The sequence below is a fragment of the Lissotriton helveticus genome, chromosome 8 (assembly GCF_964261635.1).
Source record: "Lissotriton helveticus chromosome 8, aLisHel1.1, whole genome shotgun sequence".
Taxonomy (NCBI): Eukaryota; Metazoa; Chordata; class Amphibia; order Caudata; family Salamandridae; genus Lissotriton; species Lissotriton helveticus.
The window spans coordinates 161150091-161174221 of NC_136069.1; the positions used below are offsets into that span (position 1 = coordinate 161150091).

Consider the following 24131-nt stretch of genomic DNA (forward strand, 5'->3'; position numbering starts at 1 on the left):
AATTATGCACTGACTGGGTCTAATATTAGGTTGAATAGTGGGGGAAAAAAGTTGGACTATTATGCAGCCCCAAACAATCACCAATGTTGAGATTAATGTTAGCCTTTCATAGTCAACTCATGGTGATGTAGGTTTAGAAACTTACATATAGTTCAATACGTGGAATTCAAGGCCCATGCTATATTACTTAAGAAGTGATCCAGACTTTAATTACACCAAAGTAACCGCACTCCATCCTTTTCCAGAGTATGGCCTAAAATCACAGAGACATCTCTTTCCCAAAAGCTACAAGCTATGATGCCCCTTCTAGCAGGGAGTCTGGATACGCATGTGGCCAAGTTTAATAAATGGATTACCGATATGCTGGACTCTGTAGTACATTTAAAACCTCAAAAAATATAGAGGACCAAATCTTAATCCATCTGGTTGATACCTGAACTGAGGGAGAAAAAAAGCCACTATGAAAAGCTAGAAAGAATTGAATAACGTCTGCAAAGCTATCTGTGAAGTACGGAGAGAATATTAAGCCTCACAAATTTTGATGGTGAACACTTCTTTGGAAGTATAAAAAATTGTTCATTCCTTTCTCTTCCCGGAGGCTGTCAACTGCAATTTGAGCTTTTCTAGGGAACTGTGTGATGACCTATCATTATTTCTTTACAACAAAATTCAAAAGATCTATGTTATATTTCCAGCAAGCTATGTAACAGAGAATTTTATTGATGTTGTGACAACTCACAAATATAAAAAATAGCAAACTTCCTTGAAGTCCCTAGGACATTTCTTTGAAAGAAATCAAAAGTGTGAATAAGGTACACCAGCTGACCCATGCCCACTGAGAATCTTAAAAATGATTACCCCTACTATTAATCCATTGTTCAACAAAACTCTGAATCAATCGCTAGAGGTGGGTCTCTTTCCATCAGAATGGAAACAAGCTTTTCTGCCTCCTCTGTTCAAGAAACACACAGCCCATCCAGCCATGCTGAACAATTTTAGACCCCTCTCCTTTTTGCCGGTAGCAGCAAAGATATTGGAAAAATTGATAAACAGTTTTCTGCCTACTTAGAATCGAATAACTTGTTGTATGATATGTAATCAGGCTTCCGGCAAGGGGTGAGCACCAAGACCAACTTAATGGAAGTCACGGAAATCATCAAAGAACATTTTGATTGTGGACGCATAGCGATGTTGGTCATTTTGCACCTATCCGCCGCATTTGACACAGTCTCGCATGCCACCTTCTTAGAGAGACTCGAAGGGGCAGGTATTCAAGGGAAAGCCTTCTTGTGGTTGAGGTCATATCTACGAGATAGATCAAAGAGAGTCCACCATGAGCCATTCTCGTCCTCCTCTATGCCCATACTAAATGGCGTTCCGTAGGGCTCTGCACTGAGCCCTATACTCTTTAATCTCTAACTAACCCACTTGGCTCAACTGATTGAAGCTTGGGGTGTACAAGTGATGTCATATGCAGACGGCACTCAACTTCTGCTGTCCTTCCAGTAAAACTCAGGCTCAGCCTTGGGTAAGTTTAAAGAATGCCTCAAAGGAGTTGCAGGATGGATGAATGACATTTCTCTAAACCTGAACTCGGATAACACCGAAGTTCTCTTCTTTGGTATATGCTCACCTCCTCCTCCTCCTTCTAGCCTATGTTGGCCAGAGGAACTTGACTGCACATCGGCCCCTGCAGACCAAACAAGAGATCTGGGAGTCCTGTTTGACTCAAGACTCTCTTTCTCTAAACAATCAAGCAGGTGTCATCTTCTTGCTTTTCCAAACTCAGATCATTAAGGAAGATGTTGCACCTGATACCAGAAAAGACTAGTAAGACTGTGGTTCTTACCTTGGTCACTTAGTGGTTGGACTATGCAAACAGTCTGTATCTGGGACTCCCTGATTTGCAGACTTGCAAAATGTGGCAGCAAGGTTGATCCGGAGTCCCGTACGGGCAGGCCATATATACTCATTTGACGCAACTACAGTGTCTACCTGTGAAAAAAGTTTAAAGCTCTAACGCTAGGTTTTAGATTTTTTTATGGACAGGAACCTGCGTAGCTGCAAAAAGACTGTGCCCATTCCAGCAATGTAAAGCACTCAGATCAAACCACCTTTTGCTGCTTTTGGTCCTAAAATTTGTTGAGGCAAGGAGGAATATGATTCACAGTCTTGACAGCCAAGCTGTGGAACACTCTCCCAATAAATCTGTGTAAAGCTGCTTAAATTTTTAAAATTAACTGAAAAGCTTTCTCTTTGACAACAGTTAAAACTTTCCTTTTTGGTACTGGGTGTACTGGTTGTCAATTGTCCGCTTTAGCACGAGGACGCCTCCTAGGAAGCAGCTGTGCACTATGCAAGTGGTGATTGATTGATTGATAGTATACAGTGATCAAAATAGTATGTTATCTCTCACGTTAATAACCGCCTATGTGCATCAAAACCCATTACTGCAAATATACAATCTCCTACAGCAATAGCAACCAACAATGTTTTACCTTCTCTTTCGCTATTTAAATTATGTTAAGTTAGTGAGTTCATAGTAAGAATGTAATTGTGAGAGGTTTGGTAAAATATGATTGGTTGTTAGGTACACCAGGTCCTTAATGCCTCACACAGACTTTAGGTATATGGAAGCAATTAGGTTAAAGAGGGTTAGACACCAGTTGATATGCCCATAGGCCACTGTGCCAGTGTATATTCAGGCTAGGAGTTCAAGTCTGGTTACAACTGGCACACAGAGGAGAGCCATGCCAACTTCCAAACAAACCACTCAAACAGCAAAACCCAATGATAGTTGTTTTCTTTTAGTGTTTTTTTTCAGCAGTTGTGAGAAGAGTCGGTCACTAGGGGCAGTGCCTTTATGATCAGGTTTCTTGAGGTGGACAAGGTGCCAAGAAACCAGATGGCCGCCCTGGGTGAGAAATTCTATGGAAAGCCAAACAGCATCCTTGAGAAGGGAACAGCGACATCTCTTCAGTAATATCTTGCTTTCTTTTCTCTCTTATACGTTCCTGTGGCCATTTTTAGGAGATGCCCTGTTTTCCTTAAGGCTGGCATTTAAATAAATGAATTGATATTAATGAACTGACTGTTTTGTAGTGCATCTAGCTACACTTGGGATGTGACTGAGATCCATCTCAAGCAGTGCTCTTATTTCTCCTAGTGCATTTACCCAACATGCCTCACCTGTCAGCTCCCAAACAACTGCTGACCAGCCATATAAAATCTTCGTAGGGTGTAGCTCTCAGAATTGTGAAAAGTGCCATTAGAATAGAGAATGGACGCAAGCCTCAATGTGGCATTGGTACTGTTGGGCCTGTCAGCTGCATTTGATACAGTGGAGCATTACATCATGCTACACAGGCTAAAACACCTTGGTATAACAGGTTCAGCACTGAACTGGTTGGGCTCTTTCCTTGAAGATTGCAAACAGGTAGTCTGGATGAAGCCATACGCCTCAGGAGGTAAAGATCTGAAGTGTGGGGGTGCCTCAGGGCTCATCGCTTAGTCCTACACTCTTCAATATTTATATGTCTCCACAGGAACATGTGGTGGAATCCCACAATATCAGGTGGCCAGAAACCTGGGGGTACTGTTGGACTCCCAGCTCTCATTCAGAGTGCAGGTGTCAGCAGTGAAGTCTTGTTTCTGGATTTTTCGCATGCTAAGGATGTTTCTTCATCTACTTCCTCGCGAGGCACACATCGCAGTGGTTAGAGCATTGATCTTATCCAGATTGGACTACGTGAATGTTCTGTACCTGGGCCTCCTGGAATATTTGATCCAGAGGTTGCAAGTCATGCAGAACATGGCAGTCGGCTTAATATATAAAATCTAGAAATTTACCTCAGTGTCAAGTTTCCAAATTAAGCATCATTGGTTACCAGTCCATCAGCAGATTAAGCATAAATCACTGACCCTAACACACCAAGCTATCTATAATCATGGACTCCAGTATCTCATTCATCGTGTCAAAGCATACTGCCCTGGGATACTGCTGCGTCTAGTTCAGCGCACTTCATTGTAACCCCCCCGTTTCCAGGAACATTGGAGGGGTGGCTCTCCCTTTTCCGTCAAGGCTGTGAATATGTGGAATACTCTACCAGACTTTCTCAGACAGATCCCTGAAGAAGGAAAATTCAAGAAGGAGCTGAAAACATTCCTATTTAGATCCTGGGCATTGACTCTGTGACTATTTACCTGTGGCATACCTAAAGCGTCAGGACACTCTTTGAGTAGCCTTGCGCTATAGAAATGCTTCATTTTTCATTCATTAATTGGCCCCCAGCATATACATTAGCCTTCTTTCTTTATGGAATGGAAGAAACATTGCAGGCATATCAGGAGAACTGCTGCAAAGGTTGCTAAATTAGAACACTCAGACATGTCCAGGATTACTAGCAATAACCCTGGATTTGTAGACCTAGGAGTAGGGCTTCCAAAATCACATGGCTGTGCAGATGGTAACACAGAGTCAATGTGATAAGGCTTCCATAAGGCTATGGTTCTGTGGTTCTGAAGCTTTTTATGTTTATGGCATCTGGAAGACAAACCCCAGTATGTGTTTACCATGTTAGGTTTCTGGAGACTAGTTGATTTAGATGATGATGGATGACTTGAAATCCTGTTTTCCATATACACTTTATCCATAGGTGATAACGAGTTTGGAACCTGGGGATTCTTCTGCCCAGAAACGTGTAAATTGTCTAGAGCCTGCATAAGGGTTTGTTTGATAGATCATCTGGTTTCACTGAAAGTCTTTGACCCACTTTGGGAATGAGTAAAGAAATGGATCCTAAATGCTGAACTATCCTTTTGAAATATGGCATAGAGTATTGTGTCAATACTGATAATGCTTGAATCTCACTGACTGGAAGAGGAAAAGGGATAGCTACTGCCAATGTTGTCTTCGAGATAACCAATATTTTTACCCTGCCTGACTTGAATAGGCTGTTTTTAGTAAAACACAATAATACAGATTAGTGAGGTTAATGACGTTTTGGTACCTTTCTCGCACTTTATTGGCTGCTCACATGACTCCCCAGGCACCATTAGGCAGGATCAAGAAGACACAAGGTACAGTATGAAGAATTAAACTAATTGATGGACACCTGTCCAAACCTCTGTTTGATGAGGCTTACTCATCACAAATGCAAAATAGCACCCTCAGCCAAGGACAAGTGATCAGAGAACCACACTTGTCTGCCTCTTATTTTGACAATCAGGTTCATTTGTTGTTTTTGCAAGACCCTCTCTATATCAACTACCTGATGTCACTGGAATGTCTGGTAGTGGAAGGGAAGCTGCTGTGGCTAGTTCAATGCAATGTGCACATGTGGGGATCTTTAACATGATGTAGATTATGATCAGTGCAAAAAGACCAGTTGATGGACAGAATGCTGAACAATGTCAAACGTTCCCCATGGGAACAGTCCAGCCCGACTGCAAGGCCTGGTCCTTCCTGGACTGGAAACAAACACCCAGGGACAGGTTTCGGAGTTTCACCCTTCATCAGCCACGCTAGCTTGAATCCAGTGACAAAGAAACATGAGAGCCAAATCTCGGCATACCCGTCCCACTCGGGGCCACTAATGCAAAAAGAACAATTGATGCACAGAATGCTGAACAATGTCAAACATTCACACCAGTACAGAGATCTGGGCTTCAATCCATTGTCTTTGTGCTCTCCATGCCACTCCAGTTATACCTAGACATATGCAAATCAGTCAACCCTGCTCTCAGAGACAGATATGATGGGAGAGGGAATAGGCATGGATCCGGACCTGCTTCATTTAATTTGAACATTATCTGTGGAAACAGGGAGAAGGTCCAACTTAATGCCAGGGGCATGCTAAGCTAACACCAAGTAGCAAAACAACAAATTGTCTACGAAGTTCTATTTAGCGCAAACTTGACCCAAAGGTATCGGGTATCAGAGCGCATTATATAGCACCAGTTGCGTTACATGTGGCTACATTCATTTTTTTTGTTAAGCATGGGGAGATTAAGTGATTTGCCCAGAATCACAGGATGTTCAGCGACATTGCCCAGATTCGATGTTGAACACCCTAGCCGTTAGGCTAACTCCTCTCCCCTGATGTATATTAGTGCTTACTCTTTTTAATCTGTATAGAGCTGAGGTGACTTTGCTCCACTTAAATGCCCCCTCCCCCCCTTGGATAAGCTTGGAAGAACTCCTTTTTCTATCATGGCCTATGCAGGTAATTTGGTAGTAATCGCCCCAAAAAAAACAGTGCTCTTACACATCCGGTTTAATTTCCTGGTAGATATAATATTCAGACTTTAGAGAAAGGTCAAGTAAAACATTATTAGTATGCAAACGAAACTAAACTCAAACAGGTCTCCCATTACTACGCAAACAATTTAAAACCCACCTGTTTAAGGAATAAGATGCCTCCGACACTTCCTACAGGCTCTGGCCTAGCGCCGGGACTCTCTTGTGTATCTGTGTGCTCTAAAAATCCTTTCATTCATTCATTACAAAAATCCCTGAGGTTGACCATCATGTGAAAATTTGGGAATGCAGTCTAGTTGTCCTTGTATTATGCCACAGCAGTGCAGCCTCTGGTGTCATGTTGAAGGGAAGAGACAATATAGCCACATACTCAAAAGTGCCCACGGTTCACAGCATGGAGGAATGGGCCCCATAGTAGCAGCCTGTCATGCCTGAGAAAGTGCATCGAGAGGCCCATCGTCCATTGACACCACTGCACACTACCTGGTAGGGCCAAGCACAGGGATTCTTCTTTGTTCGATGACCCCTGCAGTCTTTGCAGCTCCATGCTCAAAGGCTAGTTGCCGCCCTGAAAGCTTGCCAACTTGGAAGGGATCTGCATGGTGCCACACAGTAAGAAAACAAGCACACCCACTCCATCACCATCCACAACAAGTTCTCCAGACAGGAGAGCTAGGAAAGAGGTAACTCTCGCAAAAAGGAGTAGCCATGACCACAATATCCACTATGCCCTGACCACTCCCAGCAGGTATTGGACAGCGGGACCAAGATAGTGAAAGACAGCTTGAGGTAACAAGGTGCTGTACACAAGTCTTTTAGGTGCTAGTATCGGGGCAGTAAACAATCTAGCAAAGAGCTTGCTTACTAAATCTGCAAACCTAATTGACCGAACACACCATCCTCGAACACTACAATTAGCAACCCAGCCGATGTTATCTGGTTAGTTGGTTGGTGTAGCGGGCGGGGCCACGTGAATTACAGGCCGCAGCAGCGCTTAGTGAGAGACAGGATACACTGCTTTCACTCTCTTGGCCGGAAGACCCCGAGCGGTCTTCCGCCGTTTATTTATACCTCGGGTCGAGCCCGCCCGAGGTGTATATGCATGCATGTTAGTGGCAACATTGTAGGAAAGAGACCGAGTGGCTCTCTAATTCCCTCCTTTCTTTCAGTACTTGGCCATCAGGCCCCTCGGATTCATGGAGAGACGTATACAAAGTCTTTCAGTCTTCGACTTGGCACAGGATTCGGCCGGACACAATACTTCTGGCTCCGGGAGCTGGAAATGGCTATTGCGCTGGACTGAGTATTCACGGGTGACTTAGGCACTTCATCAGGATGGGCTGAACCAGTCATGGGAATAGTCTCTTCGCTCAACCTTTGTGAGCTCAACGATGATGGACACGGTGTTCCCGGCGAGGCTGATGGGAAGAGATTCGGGGTGATTTCAGGATAGTCCGACACTTTATGTCCAGAGTCTTTCACCCGGATCTTCTTGAAACTGGTCACATTCCTCATAACAGACTGCTGTCCCCGCTGGGCAATGACCATGATCTCTTGAATGCCAACGATGGTCCATTCCTCCGTCTCGTAGGGTGTCCTGAACTTCCAGCCAGGAGGCATATCTTTGATCACGACATGATCTCCCACTCTTAGCTGGGGCTCTTGTGCCCGGCGGGACTCACTGACCTTGCAGTTCGTCATTCTCCTTCTTGCCTGAATTGCTTCATTGTCTCTTTCCAAAGGCTCCCACGTCGGGTTTGACGGGGATACTGTCTCGCCGGGCCCGTTTGAACAGTAAGTGAGACGGCGCGCACTTGGTGGTGCTGTGGGGCATCTGACAATAGGTGCCAAGGAATTGATCCAGTGCCGCCTGTGCGTCTTCTCCTTGGTCTACGGCAATGCGCAGTGCTTGGTTAAGTGTTCGCATCAGACGTTCCACCTCATTGGCTTGAGGCCCCAACAGGGGGATCTTCCGGTGATGAATCGCTTTGTTTTCGAGGTATTCTTGGAATTCCCGGCCCTGGAACAGAGGTCCATTGTCCGATTTGATCTCCTCAGGCAGCCCCATCATTGCGAATGTCTTGTCCAGAATTCTCTTCACATGTGTGAACGCAGTTGACGCCACCACTTCCACAATGGGGAACTTTGAGAAAGAGTCGACCTTTACCAGCATGTGACGCCCGTCGGGGAAACTCCCTAAGTCAAGGCTAATTTTTGCCCTGGGGGCCTCACTTGGTTCTTCAGTGATCACTGGCACCGGGTCTTCCCCTGTGATGGTGCAGGAATGGCACTGTCTCACCATTTCTTCCACCATGGAATCCATTGCTGGGAACCAGACCTTGTTCGGCAGCCTGGCCTTATTGGCCATCACCTGGTGTCCGACATGTGCCAGCGTGAGGATTTGTTTCTGCCGCCTTTCTGGGATCACGATTTGATCTCCTCGGGCAGCCCCATCATTGCGAATGTCTTGTCCAGATTTCTCTTCACATGTGTGAACACAGTTGACGCCACCACTTCCATAATGGGGAACTTCGAGAAAGAGTCGACTATTACTAGCATGTGACGCCCGTCGGGGAAACTCCCTAAGTCAAGGCTAATTTTTGTCCAGTGGGTCTCACTTGGCTCTTCAGTGATCACTGGCACCGGGTCTTCCCCTGTAATGGTGCAGGAATGGCACTGTCTCACCATTTCTTCCACCATGGAATCCATTGCTGGGAACCAAACCTTGTTCAGCAGCCTGGCTTTTGTCTTGGCCATCCCCTGGTGTCCGAAATGTGCCAGCGTGAGGATTTGTTTCTGCCGCCTTTCTGGGATCACGATCAGATGTCCTCTCAGGACAACTCCTTGCTCCCCCACGCTGAGTTCGTGGCGCACTTGCCAGAGCTGTTGTCGAGCATGGCTGACTTCTGTCGTGAAAGTGCGGGTTCCATCCATAAAATATGCCCAGCCATTGTTCATCAGTGTGGTTTTCTCATCTTCGGTAGTGGCACGGCCGACCTTCTCGACCATAGCTGTGGGACATGCTCTTTGCGGCACCATCTTCACGAACACCTCTGCGTTTCATGAAGGTCCTGGAGGTGTCATGGACTCAGGGTAGCGCAACAGGTAGTCGGCCGGGTTGTGGGCACCGGGACGAAACATGACCTTGAAATTGTATGACTGCAGCTGCACCGCCCATCGCGCAATCCTCGGGGTGTGCCAGTCTGGACGATCCTGCGAAGAGCTGGAGTAAAGGCTTGTGGTCGGTCACCACGTGGAATTCTTGGCCGCACAAGTAGAGGTGAAAATGTTGACACGCCCATTTAATGGCCAGGGCCTCCCTCTCGATTTGGGTATTTATTGTTTCAGTGTCAGTGAGGGCCTTGCTTGAGTAGGCCACTGACTTCCAGACATCAGGGCCTTGCTCCTGAAGAAGGACCGCTCCCAGGCCCACTGGGCCGGCGTCAATGATCAGTTCAGTGCACCGCCCTGAATGGAAGTAAGCCATTACTGTTTTGTCTAGCAGTCCTGCCTTGATGTCGTTCAATTCTTTATTGGCGGCCCCAGTCTTCTCCCACTTGTGATCATTGCGTGTGAGAGCCCGGAGTGGCTCCGATTTGGCAGCGAGGTTTGGAATAAATCTTCCACAGTATGTGGCCATGCCGAGTAAGCTTCTTACTTCTGTAGGGTTCTTCTGTGTGCTGGCTGCTCGGATGGCCACGGCCTTCTTGGGGTCTACTAGGAGTCCCTCTCTGGTGAAGGTGTACCCAAAGAAATCAACAGATTCTTGGTAGAACTAGCACTTTAACTTGTGAAGGGTTAGCCCGCAGTCTTCTAGTCTCTTCAGGGTGGCTCGGAGATGAGTGTAATGATCTTCTAATGTGTCTGAGAACACCAGAATGTCGTCACTGAGGTTAATCCCGCCCTGCAGACCCGACAGTGCTTCTCTGATGGCGTTTTGGATGACTTCGGCTGCCGACGACTCCCCAAAGCTGAGTCTCTCATACCTCCGGAGGCCAACGTGCGTCGAGAAGGTGGTTTTGTACCAACTCTTTGGTTCAAGTTCTAATTGATGGTACCCTGCGTTGAAATACAGCTTTGAGAACCACTTGGCTCAATTCAGGTCTGCGACTATGTCGCCCATGGTGAGAGTGATGTGGCGTTCTCTCTTGACGGCCGTGTTCGGTAGCCTCATGTCCACGCAGAGGCGAATGGCTCCGGGCTGCTTGGGTTTGGGAGCCACAATCCGCGGAGACACCCATGGGGTGGGGCCAGAGACTTTCTCAATTACATCGAGATCTGGGGACGAAGGTTGAACGGCACTCGCCGGTGCCTTAGGGCAACTGGCCTCACTGTGGGGTCAATGTGGAGTTTGAACTTCTTCCCCTTAAGTTTTCCCAGTCCAGTGAATAGTGCCGGAAGCTCCTTCAGAATCGCTTCGGCGTGGGAGTCGTGGATCTGGGTGGCAAAGAAGACAAGCCCCAGGTCTTCAGCGGTATGGCAGCTGTGCAGTGTCCCCTTCCGTCCTGCTGTGATATGGTACCTGGTTTCCGTGGTGTACGTCCCACTGGCTATCTTGGAATCGATAACTCCTCGGAGAGGAAGTGGATTCGTCCCTCCGTAAGTATAAATCTAGGCCCTGGAGGGCGCAAGCCTGGGCCGTGGCGACAGGTGATCATATTGCTCAGAGTCCATCACCTTGACAGATGCACCCATGTCGATGAGGGGTCTCAACCTCCGTTCCTTCTACTGAGACAGAGCACATTGGTGGTGGCCTTCGGCGATGGTCAATCCTGCTGACATACGACATGACAAACACCTCATCATCATCATCATCAAGAGCAAGGCACTGTTCCTGCTGTGGGAGTTCCCTTGTCGATGGCAAATCGTTGATGGAGACCTGGCGAAGGCGTTGCGACATACCTCGTGGCTTCGAAGGAGCTTGCCTGGACCGTCCACTGTTGCACACTTTGGTGTAGTGGTTGAGCTTGCCACAGTGGGAGCATGTCTTCCCCTTCGCCCCGCAGATGGCCGTCGCTGAGTGATCCTCTCCACGGCCCACCAGGTGGCATTCTCGGTGCTTGGCGGGTTGTGTAGATTGCTTTGACCTTCTCTTCTTTGATGGGCATGTGCCTGGACGCATGTGACGCGGCAACTGGTGTGTGTAGGGCAGCCTCCATTTCATCTGCTCGCACATCCAACAGCTTGTGGGAGCGGGCCAAGACAAGGATCTAGTCCAGAGAGATCCCAGGTTGACGAAGGATCAGTTTCTGCAGGAGTTTGGAGCGACACCCCAGGATGATTTGATCTCGTATCTCCTCCCTCTGATCTGTGAAGGTGCACGTGCTGGCCAGCAAGCGCAGCCGCGGTAGAACATGTCGACGGACTCCGTGTCCGACTGCGAAGCCCTTCTGAACTTGAACTTCTCGAAGTCGGGGTTAAGTTGGAGGTCAAAGTGCCTGTTGAGCGCGGCAACCGCTGCATCCTAGTCGTCGTCATTGCCTGTGTTGGGGAGCTTCTTGAAAAGGTCATATATTTCTGACCCCTCGTAGTAGAGGAGAAGCGACCGTTTCACGGTGCCATTGGTCTCCCTGGTACCTTTGAAGTAATGAGCCGTCCAACCCATGCTTTCCATCTTGGCGCAGCCGTAGCAGAGTCTGAGGCTTCGCTGAAAGGTGGCAGAGGCGCAACAGCTGTGTTGCTGTGCCCTGGGGGTGGTGTATTGGCACCGCTGTTTGGATTGCTTCCCTCGGCCTGCTGGCCAGCAGCGCCAGTCGTGGGTGGGTTGCTCATGCCGACTGTGTATCTGTGCACCGGTGTGACATCGTGGTGTTGGCGCTACGACTCCGTGGGTTGGCGTGCGCACTAGTGTGTGACTACGCATGATGGACTGGCCTGGGGCCCTGATGGCGCAGACAGGGCTGGCTCTAGGTTCATGGCGGCCCTGGGCAGGGAGCATAGGTAGGGGGCCCCGGAAGAGGAGGCCCCGGAAGAGGCGCGGAGGCCAGTGAAGGGGGGCGGGGGGCGGGGTGTTTGGAAGTGGAACAGAGCAGGAGGCCACCAAATCCCTGTCAGGGGCAGCCACGCAAATATTTATCCATCCTCAGAGGATTATTATATTAAGGATATATATTGGCGTGGTGGCCCCTGGGGTTTGGTGGCCCTGTGCAAGTGCACAGTTTGCACATGCCTAAGGCCGGCCCTGGCGCAGAAGAGGCTTCTTCGCTCCTTGGCGTTGACTGAGGTGACTGGCATCTCATTATTGTGCTTGCAGAGGAGTGGCGCCGCGGCCAGGGCGACTGACGCTGGAATCTGGGGATCAGGGTTCGATCCCCGGCTCCGGCGGCAGGTTATCCCAGCACCATGTGACTCTGGGCAATAGCTCGCTTAATCTTCCCGACGGCCCCCAGCGCCTAGAGACCCTTACGGGTGATTGTGCGCTTTACAAATGTGGATTATTATTATTATTATTGCAGGGGGGGGGGCAGTCCAGGCGCCACACCCTTGTGTGAGCAGGGGAGCCCTGTTGATGATCCTGGTGTGTTATCCCTTTTGTCTTGCTCCTTTCTTTCTTTTCCTTCTGCTGGATAAGGAATCCTCTTTTCTTTCCCCCTTGATACCTCACTATCTTCTTGGAGAGTGCAGGCATCAGGCCAGGCAGCTCTGGATCAGGGCCTCACAGCAGGTTAGGCTGCCGGGATAATTGGTGCTTTTCACCAGGCCTGGGCGCTGGTAGATGGAGGTGGAGGGACTGACTGCAGGAGCGCGACGTCCTGTGCAGGTGCAGCCAACGCCAGCCAGCGGGAGAGGCAACCGCGTCACTGTGAGGCAGCTCAGCGGGGACATTTTATACACAGCAGGCACTCACCCCAGGTAGACATCAGCCGCAGCAAGCGCCGCAAGCTGTACGTGCTTCGTCTTTTTTGGGAGGCGGATGGGCAGGCTCAAGGCACAGCGGCGAAGAACTCGGAGCCGGTCCCTGCAGACGTCGGACAGGCGGCCACGGAAGCGACGGCCGATGCAGGCTGCAAACACACCTCGCATCCAGGGAGGCACCGGGCAGACTCCTCACACCGCAGGCAGTAGTGGAGCGGAGCGATGCGTGTGGGCTCCGCATACTCACAGCTGATCGCCGGGCCGAAGGCAATGTACACGCGAGGCACGACCGGCCTTGTCGCCAGTGTATCCCGGCAAGGCCACGTGAAGCATAGGCCGCAGCAGCGCTTAGAGAGAGACTGGACACTGCTGTCATTCTCTTGGCCTGGAGACCCCGAGCGGTCTTCCGCCGTTTATTTATCCACTTGGGTCGAGCCTGCCCGAGGGGTGCATGCATGCCTGTTAGTGGCAACATTGTAGGAGAGAGACCGGGTGGGTCTCTACAGTTGGGAGGGTGGAGCTTGCAGAACCTCTTCAGATCATACACCATAGAAAACATGCACAAGTCTACACACTGCACCATTTAACAGCACCAGGTGAGAATGCAACCGTCAAAGTTGTGCCATACCAAAAACAGCATTACAGAAGACAACATTTCTGTAACCCAGCATGCCTGCCGTTTTCAGTAAACGGATGAGAGTGCTCAAGGTGGAATTCGCCCAAGATAACCCAGACCCACCGCAATGAGACAGCTATCACTGGAAGCATAAAAGGCCACTTTTATTTGTTAGATCAGGCAATATCATCAATATCCACAAAACCTTCAACAGTTGAATTTTCCATTTATCATCAAAATCATTAAAATTTGCATATTGTACCAAAACCATAACCTTTATTTCTGCATTTGTTTTGTTTATAACTGTATTGTTCCAAAACCAAATATAACTTCCTTTTCGTGCATTTTTCCCCCATGTTTCCAAAATCTTTCACTTTCCATCTTTTCTTTCCTTTTCCCCCATACTGTACCTCCCCCCACCCTCTCTCATGAAGGACGGTCAAGTCCGCTCTAGATCTTGACCTCCCCCTATTCCGCCACTTCCAGCTAAATGATATAACAATTGCCTGACCAACTGTGGCATCTTACAGTATTAACATCTCTGTTTTGTCATACAACATTTATAAATGAACATAAACAAATTATTATTATTATTATTATTTTTTTTTTAACTGCAATGCAAAGGGGTGGGTGGGCGGGCCTCGCCAAAAAGCCCCTGCCTCCTTGAAACCGGAACCTAAAATGGCGCCCGTCACCTAACTAACGCCTACGCCGCAATCTACGCGCGCGCTGCCCTGCACTAACGCACGTCATCGCACCGGGTCTGTCCACCCGGGCGAAAATCCGCGGGGGGAGACCGCTTCTCTCTGCTCCCCCCGAGGATCACAGTCTGCTCATCAGACCCTGCTCACCCCCAAACCCAGCAAGTTGAAAACTAGTAAATATGCTACAATACCAAGTGAGAAGTGAAAAATGTCACAGAGTTATTCTAAAGATGTCGGCTGCAAGGAAGCCAGTGATTGCAGGTTAATTTTCGTTTCGGTTGAGGCTGCAGTCTGTAAACACGAGCACATGTTCTGGCAGCATTGCCTGTCATCGTCCTAGTATGTGATTAATTATGTACCCTCTCCCAGGCGGAAAAAGAGCCCTCTCCAGACGAGCTGCTATTTGTAAGTTGGCTAAATTGGAAAGAAAGGCTGCCGAATTAATTGGTAAATGCAAATGGCCTGAAATTTGAATGTTTTTCCACTCCAATTAAATATATTTAGAAGTGCGCCCAAATGCAGCAGAAACTAAGCAGTATTTGGAAATAATGTGTTTAGCAGGGGATAGGGAAGGTGGGACGGTGAGTGGCAAGTGTTACTGAGTGACCCTGCTTGTGTGCATTAGTGTGCCTGCAGATGAGAAAGCATGAAAAGACAAGTGCAGGGACCCTGTGGCAACAGGAGGCAGGCAGCAGCAGCATGGGCACTAGATTTCTATAAAACACAAGCATTTGCATAGCCAATAGGTCTCTCTTTTGGGACCTTTTAAGTATTTATTTATGCAGCACAATATCCTTAGTGCAACAACATCAACCGTTGCATGGCTAAACACTTATAAGGTCCCCAAGGTGAGACCTATTGGTTATGCCCAAAAATAATCACCAACACACAAAAGGAAGCTAAAGGCATCCCGTGGAGGTGAGCTTGAGAATCAGAAAGCAATACACAAGCATGTTTAATGTGCATGCAGTAATTTGGATGCTGGCTGGGCTAATAGAAATGGCAATGATGGCTTCATAGGCCCATTTGTCCGCCCGAGTGTGGGGGAGGGAAGAAGCCTGCAGTGGCTTCTGGTAGTCTCTATGACCCGCGCAGCATCAGTTTGAATTTGCAAGGCCGGGGGGGTCAGACAGCTGACCCAGGCTACCCCCTCTGATCTAGTACGCCGGATAAATTATTGCCATTATAACTTCTAGGTCACACGGAGTTAATGCTGCATGGGGGAGCAGCGACTGGGCACCGCTTCTTAACATTGGTCAACAAACTGTGGAGGAAGCAACCACACTGGAGGATAGAAAGGGCCAAAACATTCCGCCTTACAACAGGGATGGTAACACTGTGGGGCATGAAGGGATATCAAGGGTTACAAGGCTTTGACCAAAACAAATGTTTTAAAATCTGCATTTTCGGAATAGGAGCTGGCCCATTATTTAATCCAAGGGGAGCTCGGCATTAAAGGTACAGACCCCTGGCTGACCAGGGTATAAGAGGAAGCAAAGGAGTGGGAGGCGGCTCTATGGGCTTGAAGGGTGTTGGTTGTTTAATGGGCAGGGATGTCCCTGTAGCAGGAAGTCTGCTCTCATCCAGAGTTCAACCCCATGCTGGGAGAAATGGGAGCACACAAGTCCTTACTCCTGAAGTCGAAACGGCATATAAATCAATAACAAGTTCAAACGCATTTCAGGTCCGAGTACCCTGGCTTACCCCTGGGCCCCAAAAAGACTACGAAAAATGTGTTTCCAATAATATAATCTAACAATACACGCACACTGCCACCCCAGAAGCCTCTGTGTTGAGATGGGGATATTCTGTGTCGGCCGTTTACTAAAGAAATTCATGTCCTCTAAGATACCTCGTTTTGCTCTTGTCATAACTTGAATATGGTGGGGGGTTTTCAAACTGCAAATAATGGAATGAAAATCATGGAAGGCCACTAAATGCAGAATGCACTTTAAAGAAATTATCTTTAGTCCGATATTAAGTTACAACATTACAGTCTGCAGCAGCAACAATGTTTTGCAGCCATTAATAAGAGGAATGCATGCTGCGGACACCCTGTGTGACTTGCTGTTGAAAAATTCACATCCCAGTAGGGGTAAATCTGCTATTCATCCTTCTCTGCTCGACAAACACAGTGCCATTTAAATGGATAATAGCAATACCTCATATGTCCAGTGCTCTGGGAGGCAGTGCGATATTAAGCTAGCATAAGCTTAATGCAGTATAAGCAGAACCCAGCGCAGTCGGGCACAGAAAAGCGGCAATGGAATGCGCGAGCTCTTCAGGAAATTACACGCGCCTTCTATTTAAAGCAGCAAGCAGCAAGCGGCAAGGAAACCTGACACAAGACAAATGGCCCTGCTGGCTCCCAGTGCCGTGGGTTTACAATGTGGGAGGGTTGAGGGGAGTGCGACCGTGAATCAAAACAGCGTTTCCCTTATGGGAGCAAGCCAGAGGCACCATGTGTTTGAAAGTTAATTACAAACATATGGTGTTAAAGCTCGCTCCCGCAAGGGAATCGTCAAATGTGCATGCGTTGCCATTGAAAGCAATGCAACGTGTGCATGTTTTAAGGGTGAAAAGTGAATCGATTCCAAAAGGTCTTTTTCCTATGCTGCTCAGGCTCGCTGCGTAGGCCAGACCTAAAAACAACAACAAAAAAATAGCAGTCCTAACGAGTGGTGGGACCGGACACCCATTTAAATAAGAAAGCACGGCCGCCATTCATTAAGATGGTAAAACATTAATTAAGATGGTAAATAAAAGAAAAACCCGAGGTGGGCGAAAAAAACGAATTTAAACGACATCAAGTGGAGAGGATGTAGCCTTACGGCTAGAGCTGCCAACTTTGGAACTGGGGAATCTGGTTCGTTCCTCTGCATCAGCATCAGCTTAGCATCCGGTGATTCTGGGCAAATCACCATCTCCCCGTGCCCACCAAATAATGAATGTGTCCTTGTGTAACGTAACTGGTGCTCATTTAAAGCGCTCCAATACCTTCGGGTCGAGTTTGCGCTATATAAATCTGCAAAAAAAGGGAGGAACCTTCATTGAAGCTCATGGCAAAACAACTGGGAAAGCATGCCCGCCATTAATTAAGACGATAAAACATTCATTAAGACGATAAATAAAAGAGATACCTGATGTGGGCCCCAAAAAAATTTAAAACAATATCAAAGGGAACCTACATTAAAGCGTATGGCAAAACAAATGGGATGAAAGCATCAATAAAAAAGAAGTTCTCACAAACAAGGCGGTAAAAAAGTTAAGCGTAAGTAGATTGTACTTTACCGGTGCTCCTGAGCCTTGAAAGGAATTGAGGTATCGACTGCAGGACGAGACAGGAGGCCGCAATGAAGAGCGACGCTGAAGCAAACCAATGGTAAGCAGGGGGTGGGAATAGAGTGGTTTTATTGATTACAGCACGTCTTGCAGCAGCGCATGAGCTGCTAGGCTCGACTTACAAAACAACCTGGGATCTCTTCCCGAGCACATAGACTGTTATAGGGTGTCTGTTTACTATCTTCTCTTGCAAACTCTGATGGAAGGTGTGAGCTCGCTTCCTCCACTTGAGCAGAAGACCAGATGAAGCTGCAGCACATGAAATGCAGAAGGAGAAGAATGCTACAGTACATTTCAACACAAACCAATGATAAACGTTCTTAAAAAAAAATCGACTTTATAGCTGTTGCTGTCACCATTAGGAAGGCTTCCTTAAAAGATGCTTCGTATTTTTAGTTTTAGAGGGCTAAAGGAAAAAACGCTTAGTAAATCCGTTCGATTACTTATTTTGAGGTATTAATCAGCATTATGCTCTCTGCAATGCCATTTATTTCCCTGGAAACTACTGTTGCAAATACCCCAGTATCATATATATGGCACCTTTAGCCTTTACTCACCTTTCATTTACAACATGTTGCATTATGGGACTTGCAGATAAAGTGTCTTCAAATTTTAAAATGTGGCCTACAAATCCATCCCAGCATGCAAACTGACCTTGACTCTGAAGCTAGGACTTAGGAAAATATCAGACACAGGACCGCTTGGCAGCTGTGGGAGATGTGGTCACTTGGCCGGTGATGTTGTGCTTCTGTATGCTTACAGAACTCCTAAGTGAGGTGCAGTTGTAAAGTTTAATTTCAATATTTATTTTATGGAAGCCTGTAAGAAATATAAAACGAGTCTACATTTTTCATACTTTGATCCAGCTGGGCCATCCATACTACCAGTAGTAAGAACATGACAATAATGACGTTCTCAGTTAAGTTGTGACGAAACAATGGCTCCTGCTGGAGCTAGCAGACAAATGAAGGGCAGGTCAGTGAGAAGAAGTGCTTAAGCACTGAGTGGAAGTTCTTGCTATACTGTCCTTTGTTCTGGACAGTATTTTTCTAAAAATGCAGTCATCATCCGAAAAAAGAAACATGTATAGTATTGTGTTAATCTATTGCACAGTTCATTAACATAAAACTGTAATATGTCCTCATTGTTGCCACACATACAGCCCTCTATGAGAGTGACCAGTTTAAACTGTTTAACCTTTTGCAACAAATCACAATGCATATTTGCATAGGGCAGAGACAATAAGTATCGTATATTGCTGCAACCAGAATATCTCTTTAATGGAATTTAAAATAGGGTCAGAGTAAAGTAATAATGTGACTATGTATAATAAGCAAAAAATAATGCATAAAGCACAATATCAGGATAATGTAATACATATCGGATTTTGTGATTTAATTCAAACTTCCAATGTTTATGGCACTAACAACTTAGGTAGAAGATACCTCAGCCTCTATACCCCTCTATACCGCTGTCACATTGTCGAGGAGAACCAAGTTTAACCATGTCTCGAACTTTCCATATGGAAATATAGAATCCTCACCACTACACACAACCACTCTGTACCTCTGGGCATCAAGGTTCTTGTCCTTATGGCACATATGAAAAACTGAAAAGCTTCTGATGGAATTACTTTTCAGAAATTCAAAAATCAATAAACACCCGCTTAGATATTTCTACTGTTAGCAAAGTTCCAGGATTAGTGATTGAAAGAACGTTTGAGCAATACCTGAATACATTTGGAACATTTCAAAATGTGGTGTCATTTTAGTTGACCTTTTTAAATCCCTGTAATCAAGAAATATTTCACAGTGGGTCTACAGCTACATGCCAGAAATGTAGAGTTGCATGCCAGATCCCAACAACGGATGTATGACATCACAACGCATGCTTTTACTCCGCATGCCATTACAACGCAGTTTTTACAACGCAAGTCGTTACAACGACTTGCGTTGGGGGGCGCTGGTTAGTGGAATAGTTTAATTTTCTATTCCAACTCCAGTCCCCGTGGATAGTAGGGAAGGTGTTGGATAGAAAATCAAGTGGAGAGGATGTAGCCTTACGGCTAGAGCTGCCAACTTTGGAACTGGGGAATCTGGTTCGTTCCTCTGCATCAGCATCAGCTTAGCATCCGGTGATTCTGGGCAAATCACCATCTCCCCGTGCCCACCAAATAATGAATGTGTCCTTGTGTAACGTAACTGGTGCTCATTTAAAGCGCTCCAATACCTTCGGGTCGAGTTTGCGCTATATAAATCTGCAAAAAAAGGGAGGAACCTTCATTGAAGCTCATGGCAAAACAACTGGGAAAGCATGCCCGCCATTAATTAAGACGATAAAACATTCATTAAGACGATAAATAAAAGAGATACCTGATGTGGGCCCCAAAAAAATTTAAAACAATATCAAAGGGAACCTACATTAAAGCGTATGGCAAAACAAATGGGATGAAAGCATCAATAAAAAAGAAGTTCTCACAAACAAGGCGGTAAAAAAGTTAAGCGTAAGTAGATTGTACTTTACCGGTGCTCCTGAGCCTTGAAAGGAATTGAGGTATCGACTGCAGGACGAGACAGGAGGCCGCAATGAAGAGCGACGCTGAAGCAAACCAATGGTAAGCAGGGGGTGGGAATAGAGTGGTTTTATTGATTACAGCACGTCTTGCAGCAGCGCATGAGCTGCTAGGCTCGACTTACAAAACAACCTGGGATCTCTTCCCGAGCACATAGACTGTTATAGGGTGTCTGTTTACTATCTTCTCTTGCAAACTCTGATGGAAGGTGTGAGCTCGCTTCCTCCACTTGAGCAGAAGACCAGATGAAGCTGCAGCACATGAAATGCAGAAGGAGAAGAATGCTACAGTACATTTCAACACAAACCAATGATAAACGTTCTTAAAAAAAAATCGACTTTATAGCTGTTGCTGTCACCATTAGGAAGGCTTCCTTAAAAGATGCTTCGTATTTTTAGTTTTAGAGGGCTAAAGGAAAAAACGCTTAGTAAATCCGTTCGATTACTTATTTTGAGGTATTAATCAGCATTATGCTCTCTGCAATGCCATTTATTTCCCTGGAAACTACTGTTGCAAATACCCCAGTATCATATATATGGCACCTTTAGCCTTTACTCACCTTTCATTTACAACATGTTGCATTATGGGACTTGCAGATAAAGTGTCTTCAAATTTTAAAATGTGGCCTACAAATCCATCCCAGCATGCAAACTGACCTTGACTCTGAAGCTAGGACTTAGGAAAATATCAGACACAGGACCGCTTGGCAGCTGTGGGAGATGTGGTCACTTGGCCGGTGATGTTGTGCTTCTGTATGCTTACAGAACTCCTAAGTGAGGTGCAGTTGTAAAGTTTAATTTCAATATTTATTTTATGGAAGCCTGTAAGAAATATAAAACGAGTCTACATTTTTCATACTTTGATCCAGCTGGGCCATCCATACTACCAGTAGTAAGAACATGACAATAATGACGTTTTCAGTTAAGTTGTGACGAAACAATGGCTCCTGCTGGAGCTAGCAGACAAATGAAGGGCAGGTCAGTGAGAAGAAGTGCTTAAGCACTGAGTGGAAGTTCTTGCTATACTGTCCTTTGTTCTGGACAGTATTTTTCTAAAAATGCAGTCATCATCCGAAAAAAGAAACATGTATAGTATTGTGTTAATCTATTGCACAGTTCATTAACATAAAACTGTAATATGTCCTCATTGTTGCCACACATACAGCCCTCTATGAGAGTGACCAGTTTAAACTGTTTAACCTTTTGCAACAAATCACAATGCATATTTGCATAGGGCAGAGACAATAAGTATCGTATATTGCTGCAACCAGAATATCTCTTTAATGGAATTTAAAATAGGGTCAGAGTAAAGTAATAATGTGACTATGTATAATAAGCAAAAAATAATGCATAAAGCACAATATCAGGATAATGTAATACATATCGGATTTTGTGATTTAATTCAAACTTCCAATGTTTATGGCACTAACAACTTAGGTAGAAGATACCTCAGCCTCTATACCCCTCTATACCGCTGTCACATTGTCGAGGAGAACCAAGTTTAACCATGTCTCGAACTTTCCATATGGAAATATAGAATCCTCACCACTACACACAACCACTCTGTACCTCTGGGCATCAAGGTTCTTGTCCTTATGGCACATATGAAAAACTGAAAAGCTTCTGATGGAATTACTTTTCAGAAATTCAAAAATCAATAAACACCCGCTTAGATATTTCTACTGTTAGCAAAGTTCCAGGATTAGTGATTGAAAGAACGTTTGAGCAATACCTGAATACATTTGGAACATTTCAAAATGTGGTGTCATTTTAGTTGACCTTTTTAAATCCCTGTAATCAAGAAATATTTCACAGTGGGTCTACAGCTACATGCCAGAAATGTAGAGTTGCATGCCAGATCCCAACAACGGATGTATGACATCACAACGCATGCTTTTACTCCGCATGCCATTACAACGCAGTTTTTACAACGCAAGTCGTTACAACGACTTGCGTTGGGGGGCGCTGGTTAGTGGAATAGTTTAATTTTCTATTCCAACTCCAGTCCCCGTGGATAGTAGGGAAGGTGTTGGATAGAAAATTAAACTATTCCCTATCCTACAGCGTCCTCCAGGGCAAGTCGCTGTAACGACTTGCGTTGTAATAGCTGCGTCGTAATGGTAGTGCGGAGTAAAAGTTGCGTTGTAAAGGATGTTCCCCCCAACAACTGGGGATCCTACATATAAATGGCCACTGGCAGAATAAAGCCTCCATCAATGCAAACTGCACACTCAGTCTGGACACAGAAATCTTTCTCCATTTGTTTACTCTATGCCCAGCCTGATATCTCTTCTTAACCATTATCCAAGTTTTTTTTTAATTTGTTTATTGGCATTTCAGAAGTAAACAAGCACAGAAAAAAAAAACATGACAGTGAATGATGACATTGAGGACACAAACTACGTTCAGAGTTCAATATAAGGATGCAAATGACGATGAACATTACATGCACCCAACAACAGTCCAGACTCACATCACATATTATCAAAAGGCCCACCAAGTGCAGGCCATCTTCCACAATTGTCCCCGACTAGGGTAAATACCGACCACTCCTCCGTGTGCCATTAATCCATCTACCTAACGATGCGGTAGGGGTATCTGCTATGCTATATGTCATGAATGCCTTCAGTCGTATCCTCTACCCGTGTATGTGTAACTGCTTCCTCCTCCTCCAGAGTGCCTCGTGAGTGCCTCTTATCTGTATACATTGACCAGAAATTCTTCGGTCTATTATGAGGGGGCAATAGGTCGCTGTATATTTCAGTTTGTGTGCAGCAATAGATCATCTCATTGTTCCATTGGGATAGAGTGGGGACTGGGCCTCGCATCCAGGAAAGCGCTATACACCTCTTGGCTAGTAGAAAGGCCATGTCAACCAGCAGTCTGTGTTCCCGCTGCAGGTGTTTAGAGTAACCCAGTATCGCTAGTAAGGGATCCGGTGTCAGCGTTAGTTCCACGATCCTATTCACCTCCTCATATACTTTGCACCAAAAAGCGGAAATTCCCAGGCAAGACCATGCCATATGGAAAAAGTCTGCCACCTGTGCCCTACATCTCTCAAATGAGGGCTTTCCCGTAGTCTGTATCTATAGAGCCGTTCCGGGGTGTAATATACCCTATTTAGGTATTTGAAATTTATCAGCCTATGACGGCCGTTAAGGGAGATCCTTTTCGTACTAGAGCAGCAGTATTGCCATATCTCTTCCGGCAGGTCAGTATTTAGATCACTCTGCCACGCCAAGGGGGGCTTAGCATAGTCTGTCGTCCTCTCTGAGAGGGCGATGCGATACAGATTGGTTATCAATTTAACGAGTGTAACTGCTGAAAGAACAACCGCGACAGTACCATGGGGATGTTACTCAATAAGAACAAAAAGCGTGACAATACAATCATTTTCATAAGAGAGATGCGGCCCAACAGTGACAGTGGCAAAGTGATCCACTTTTCAATATCATCCTCCAGTTTGGAGACGGCTACCCCATAGTTCTCTCGGAGTACTACTTCCGAGTTCGTATGTAAGTGGATCCCTAGATATCTCACCGCTGCAGTAGTCTATTGAATAGGATATTCCGGGTCAAACCTTTTTGTGGTCGGTGTGAGTGGGAACATAAGGGATTTACCCCAGTTCACATGTATGCCCGAAAGGCAGCTAAACAAGACCACTTTGCGCAGTACCGCCGGTAAATGCACTTCCGGATTCCGAACATATAAGAGGGTATCATCCGCGTACGTGGATACAATCAAATTGAATGTGGGGAATCGAATACCCCTGTGCCCGTGGTAC

The 24131-nt window shown here is 46.2% G+C and overlaps 1 protein-coding gene across 2 annotated transcripts in view; it reads left to right on the plus strand.

Annotated features, from left to right (window-relative positions):
• Positions 1-24131, plus strand: part of TMPRSS2 (transmembrane serine protease 2) — a 341947-nt gene that overhangs the window by 298314 nt on the left and 19502 nt on the right. The window lies entirely within an intron of this gene.